At 35.5% G+C, this 7,331-nt stretch overlaps 1 non-coding gene across 1 annotated transcript; it reads right to left on the bottom strand.

Moving 5' to 3' along the window:
* Window positions 1-5,876: 5,876 nt before the first annotated feature.
* Window positions 5,877-5,983, bottom strand: LOC137210779 (U6 spliceosomal RNA). Its single transcript, XR_010936714.1, has one exon. It is a non-coding gene; the product is annotated as a U6 spliceosomal RNA (small nuclear RNA).
* Between the last annotated feature and the right edge of the window lie 1,348 nt (window positions 5,984-7,331).

Genomic DNA, 7,331 nt, shown 5'->3' with positions numbered 1-7,331 from the left:
GGGACACATGTGTGAGTACCTGTCTACTCCTACTTAGATGGCAATTTTAAATAATTATTCATACATATAGGAAAAAATTTAAACCACAGAACCGCCAGCCTCCTAAACTGAAGAGCAGTTTTGCTTTCCTTCTCCTTTCTTCACCTGTATTTACAGTTAAGTTTTATGCCCAAAGAGTAAACATAAAATCTCACAAGGATGTTACTGAGAAGAAATAAGGAAAGATAGGCAAATAAGTAAGAATTTAAGATAGCATACATATTTTAGAGATATAATATTGAGAGGAAAGACTGGAAGTTAGACCCACCAGTGTTCAGATCTTAGTATTGCTGAAACTTACTATGTAACTTCAGACAAGTTATTTAACTTCTCTGAACTAAATAGTTTTTATCTGTGAAATGTGATTATTTAATATTATTCATTATTAAATACCTTTTTCAATTGTTTAAAAAGGTTAAACATCATACTGAATTTAAATAGCTAACATAGTATTTGGCCCATAGTAAGATCTCCATTAATAGTAACTGTTGCTATATTGCTCTATAACATTGTACAAATAACAATAAGACAATTTACTCACAATAGGGAAAAGTTTTGCATTTTAGTTCAACAACATTCTTTGAGGGTTTACTTTGTGCCAGTTGCCATGCCAAGGATTAGAGATAAAAGGACATTTAAGACATAGTCCTTCTCCCTCACGAGTCTAAGCCAAGGTTGCTAAAGTTGCACAGGAAAATTTTTTTATGCTACACTTTTTTTTTTCTTTTAAAGATTATATCAGTTGTTGTAAAATTTAAAGCACAAATTTTCCCCAACATACTGGTGTAACACATAAAATAGTCTTAACACTGTTTTGATTAATGTAAAATATTTTCACATTTTGAAATAAAGAAAGTTTAGTGATTAAAATAGTATATTCTCTTGGTCTGTAATTCACAGTAATTCATTTTACAAATATTTGAAAACATAAAAATGCAGTCTACTGTGTAAGGTCCAAAAATTCAGAGTTAAATAAGATGCAGTTTTGCAATCAGTTGAGGTGGCAGAAGTAAAAATAACTGTTTTATGATCTGAAATAGGCTATGAAAGAGGTTTGGAATAAATGCAATGAGAAAACAGAGTGAGCATAATTAATTTTGTGTAGGGCATGTTGTCATTGGGGAAATCTTTGTAAGGGAGATAATATTTAAACAATGAGTAGGATTGAAAAGAGGCAAAGTTCATTCTAGGTTGAGAGAACAGCACAAACAAAGGCTCAGAGGGACTCTTGAGAATGCAAAGAGCATTTCATTTATTCATTCAACAAATATTTGAAAATAAATGTTTATCGAGTTTTATACAAGATTGCCTTGTAAATTTACACTTTGAAGCACCCTTCTGTTCCAAAAATAAAACAATAGATAAAATTTTAAACACAAACATTTAAAAAGATTTAGCTGTGCTAAAAACAATAAAATGAAGCAAAGTAAACATCTTTGTGGAATAGATACAAAATAGAAATGTTTGGTGGTCAGTGGAGGTGTGGATGAAGGACTAGGGCTGCCAGTTCCTGTGTATAAAACCTGGTAGTTCATGCTTGTGAGGTGAATTCCTCCCTGTGAGGTGGGAGAGAAGAGCCAAGCTCACTAATTGAAACCAGGGGCTGGGGAAGGAGGCGCCCTGTAGTAAAAGGCATAGAAATATGGCTTATATGAAGCCATGGGGGACAGAAGAAGCAAACACAGCCTTGTGACCAGAAATGGAACCAAGCCTTAAGATGACTTTGTGACAGAAACTGTAAAATTCTTGATGTCTCTGTTACATAACATTTAATCTTCAATATAGGATATGGCTTTGCTATGGGACACTTGGGGGACCAGGTAGAAGCACTACAAAACTGGACATGGAAGAAAAAACTGAGAAAGAAATTCTGGAGATAACTGATAATTCCTAAAGCCAGGGGAGGAAAAACCCTAATACTGAGAAAGTAATCAAGAAAATAAAAATTTTCTATATTAATTTATTTCATAAAAGTTAATGTAGTAGAACAACTGATATATATTTTAAAATAAATATATTTAGGAAGTTCAGGGAGATGAATGAATAACATCCATAAAGAACAAAGAAATAATGAAATAAAACCCAGGATGAAATGAAGCAAAAAAGGCCTGGATGTGAAAAAGAGTAATTAAAAATCCTGAAAATGAATAATATAGCCAGTGAAATTAAAAACTCTATTGATGAAATACACTCTACATTAGACACAGGCAAAGAGGAATTAGTAAATTGGAAGACAGTAATGAATAATTCACTCAGAAAGCAGCAGAGTTAGAGATGAAAAATATGATTATGAAGGAGCATTTTAGATACCTGGAGAATACACCGACAGGCTCCTGTATACATCTAGTAACAGTACCAAAAGGAAAAGAGTACCTTGCAGCAAATGCAAAGGAAGAATGATGAGACTGACAGCAAACTTCTTCCCAGTAAGAGTATGTGTCAGATGTGTATCCATATAATCAGCTAAAGGAAAATAGCTGCCAGTTTAAAATTTTATACCTAATTGAATTACCATTTAATGCAGAGGTCAAAATGAAGACATTTCAGGCATACAGAGACTAAGGGAGATTGCAACAGTCAGATACTAAAAGAACTATTAAACAGGAAGGGATGGAACACATGCAAAAACTTTGAGCAAACTAGTAAATTCAGTAATATACTAACTGGAAAATAAAATACATTTTTGTGTGTGTGTGTTCAGAACAAAAGTAGGGGCAGTAAGTGTGTAGCTAGCATAGGCTATGAGCTTTGTGATCTGAGAAAAATAGAACTATTGGGTGACTTTAGACTTTTTAGAAAAATTTCCACAGCTGTTCAGAGTATTGGGTGTTCATGGCTCAAAGCTGAGTCTCTATCATTTGAATTGTTCCTTCACCCAAGGTTAGGCCCCTTTCTGGGGGCAGCCCATATCCAACAACTGGTTGATGTAGGAATACAAAAGTCTGGCTTTTTTTGCCTCAGAGTTGGACAACTCTGAAGGGTCATCCCAACTCCATAACATCTCATGGGATCTGTTGAGTTCTCTCTTGTAACTGTCTCTCAGTTCAACTTCTCCTTCAGCCCAGTGCTTGCTTTCCTTTTTTCTTACAACATTTCTCAAAAATCTTTAGCATGCAAATCTCTGTCTCAGAGTCTGTTTCCAGGGATACTGACCTAGAAAAATTTGGAACCAGAAATAGTCCCAGGAAGCAGACTCTAAAATGGGATATTAGAGCTGGGTCACTCATTGATCAGATGACAGAACTCCATCACTGCTGGTAGGTGGAGTACTGATAACCCCTAGAATGATGTAGCAGTGAAAGAGTTAAATTTTTATCAATAATGACTTGGGATTGGACACCAGTGGAACAGAATGCACTAGCAAGGAAAAGATCTCAGGCTTTGAGAGATTTATAGGAAGTAGTAACTATATGGACCATGGAATTGGATGGCTTTTGCCATCAGTGAGAAAGAAACACAATCTTAGTAGGCTTCTTTGCATTCTGGAGGAGGGATATTTCACTCCTGAGAATATTACTCTGATCCATTTAGTAAGCTGAGCCCAGAGCAGAACAGAGTTCGGCAGCAGGTCTAGATACAGGGCAAGCAGTTTTGCTACTTGGACCACATAACCTTGCATGTCCAATGATATTAATGGTATATGTGGTAGAAAAATGCTATGGAATTTAAGGTAAGCCCCAGTAGGAAAATCATAACCTAGACTCCCAGAATTTTGGAGTAAGTCCATGTCATCCACTGCAGAAAATTATGCTCCATTTTAAAAACAACCTCTGGCATGCTACTGAGCCCTGGTTGAGAGGAAGCCTCTGAGGATGGAAACTCAAATAACCATGTGATCAGAACAGACTCCCATGGAATGTGTTCTGTCAGAACTATCATGTTATAATGTTGGGAAAGCCCAATGCAATTCATTAATAACGTGGAAGTGAGATTGGGGCCAGAAGCTGCAGGAAAGCTTCAAAAGCAAGTGGCCCAGGCTTCCATGTCTTCCATCACCTATGGCTACATAGGAGGTTTCTTGTTATCAGAAGAGAAAGGAAAAAGGTCTAACACAATTTATGGATGAGTTGACTTCCTATGTGGGTTAAAGTTGAAAGCGGATTGCTCAGGAGTGGCCCTAAAAGAGAGTTGTGAGGGAAAATCCTCCCAGTGGAAAGAGCTTTAGGTGGTTCATCTGGTAATCTATTTTGTATTTTGATGAAGTCCAATTTGGCAGTTTTTGCTTTATGATTTTCACTTTTTTTGCATACTAAGAAATTATTGCCTAACCTAACATCACGAAGATTTTTCTCCTATGTTTCCTTCCAGAATTTTATAATTTTATGTTATACATTTAGGTCTGTGACCCTTTTCAAGTTAATATTTTATACCTTATTAGGTAAGGGTTGAGGTCTTCCCCCCCTTTTTGTTTATATAGGTTCTAGCACCATTTGTTGAAAACAATATTATCTCTCCATTCAATTAACTTGGTACCTTTGTCAAAAGTAGGCCATATATATGTAGATGACCAAAGATAATTAAGAAATAATTAATAAACTTTGTTTTTTTAATAGTTTCAGATTTATAGAATAATTGAACTGATAGCACATAGAATTCCATATACCTACTCCACTCTTACCCCTTAACCCTTATCCCCACACAGAGTTTGGTCTATTATTAATATCCTGTATTAGTGCAGTACATTTGTTACAGTAAATGAGCCAATATTGAAGCATTATTATTAACTATAGTCAATAACTACATTGTTTCATTCTTTGTGTTGTACAGTTCTAGCGGTTTTGAAAAATGCGTGATAACATGTATCCACCATTAGTTTTACACAGAATAGCATCACCACCCTGAAAAATCTGTGTTCTAGCTATTCATTTTATACCTCCCTTCCTTGGAATCCTTGGCAGCCAATGATATCTTTATTGTCTCTATAGTTTTGTCTGTTCCAAAATGTCATATAGTTGAAATCAGACAGTATATAGCCTTTTCAGACTGGCTTCTTTAATTTATCAATATGCATTTAAGGTTCCTCCATATCTTTTCATGGCTTGATAGCTCATTTCTTTCTTTATTTTTTTAATAGATCTTTATTGGAGCTTAATTGCTTCACCATACTGTTAGTTTCTGGTGTACACCAAAGTGAATCAGTCATAGGCATACATATGTCTCCATATCTCCTCCCTCTTGAGCCTCCCTCCCATCCTCTCTATCCCACCCCTATAAGTCATTGCAAAGCACCAAGATGATCTCTCTGTACTATGCTGCTGCTTTACACTAGCTAACTATTTTACATTCAGTAGTGTATATATGTCAATGCTACTCTCACTTTGCCCCAGCTTCCCCCTCCCACCCCGTGTCCTCAAGTCCATTCTCTATGTCTACATCTTTATTCCTGCCTTGCAACTAGGTTCATCAGTACCATTTTTATTTTCTGACTTACTTCACTCTGTATGACAGACTCTAGGTCCATCCACCTCACTACAAATAACTCAATTTTGTTTCTTTTTATGGCTGAGTAATCTTCCATTGTATATATGTGCCACATCTTCTTTATCCATTCATCTGTCAATGGACATTTAGGTTGGTTCTATGTCCTGGCTATTGTAAATAGTACTGCAATGAACTTTGTGGTACATGTCTCTTTTTGAATTATGGTTTTCTTAGGGTATGTGCCCAGTAGTGGGACTGGTGGGTCATATGGTAGTTCTATTTTGAATGTTTTGAGGAATCTCCATTCTGTTTTCCATAGTGGTTGTATCAATTTACATTCCCACCAACAATGCAGGAGGGTTCCTTTTTTACCACACCCTTTCCAACATCTATTGTTCCCAGATTTTTTGATAATAAAAAGTATGGAATGCTCCACGAATTTGCGTGTCATCCTTGCTCAGGGGCCATGCTAATCTTCTCTGTATCGTTCCAATTTTAGTATATGTGCTGTTGAAGCGAGCATGCTCATTTCTTTTTATGACTGAATAATATTACATTGTATAGATGTACCATAGTTTGTTTATCCATTCACTTATTGAAGACATATTGGTTGCTTCCAGGTTTTGGTGGTTATAAATAAAGCTGATATAAACATTCATGCACAGATTTTTGTGCAGACATACATTTTTAACTCAATTGGGTAACTAGGAGCACAGTTGCTGGATTTTAAGGTAAGATTATGCTCAGCTTAGTAAGAAATTGTCTTCCAAAATGATTGTACCCATTTTGCAGTCCCACCAGCAATGGATGAGAGTTCTTGTTGTTCCACATCCTCACCAGCATTTGGGATTATCAGTCTTTTTTTTTTTTTTTTTTTTTTTAAGTTTTAGCCATTCTAATGGGTGTGTAGTATTGTTTTAGTTTGCAATTCCCTAATGACTTATGATGTTGAGCATCTTTTCATTTGCTTATTTGCCATCTGTATATCTTCTTGGGTGAAGTTTCTGTTTAGATCTTTTCCACATTCTAAAAGTTCGGTTGTTTGTTTCCTTATTTTTGAGCTTAGAAAGTTTTCTGCATGTTTTGAATACAAGTTCTTATTTGGATATGTGTTTTACAAATATTTTCTCCAAGTTTTGGCTTGCCTCTTCACCTAAGAAAATTTTAAACTAAGTTTTTAATGTCAATAATTTAAAGTAACTACTATGAAAAGAAATCAATAGCTTCCAAATTTGTATAGAAATTAAAAAAGCATTAGAAAGCATTAAAAATCTATAAATGAAGAATATTAAAAATGCAAACACAACATGGTAATTGGAAAGTGAAAGATAGAAAACAGAGATACGGACAAATATATCAATCACAACAAGTATAAGCATATTAAACTCTCCTATTAAAATACCTCTAGTATCAAACTAGACTAAAATGTGTTACTATTAACAGAACGTACAGAAGAGTTGATAATTAAGAAATGAAAAAATAAATAGTTGAGTAAGTACTCTGAAGATAATAAATAGAAAGTTATTTTAGCTATGTTAATATCAGACAAAGTAGAATTCATTTATTTATTTATTTAACTTTTATATTTTAATTAATTAATTTTTTTTGGCTGTGTTGGGTCCTCGTTGCTGCATGCAGGCTTTCTCTAGCTGTGGTGAGCAGGAGCTACTCTTCGTTGTGATGCACGGGCTTCTCATTGTGGTGGCTTCCCTAGTTGCAGAGCACGGGTTCTAGGTGCACGGGCTTCAGTAGTTGTGGCACACAGGCTCAGTAGCTGTGGCTCACAGGTTCTAGAGCACAGCCTCAGTAGTTGTGGCATATGGGCTTAGTTGCTCTGCGACATGTGGGATATTCCCGGACCAGGGGTCGAA

The sequence above is a fragment of the Pseudorca crassidens genome, chromosome 17 (assembly GCF_039906515.1).
Source record: "Pseudorca crassidens isolate mPseCra1 chromosome 17, mPseCra1.hap1, whole genome shotgun sequence".
Lineage (NCBI taxonomy): Eukaryota > Metazoa > Chordata > Mammalia > Artiodactyla > Delphinidae > Pseudorca > Pseudorca crassidens.
This window is presented reverse-complemented; position numbering and strand designations above follow the sequence as displayed.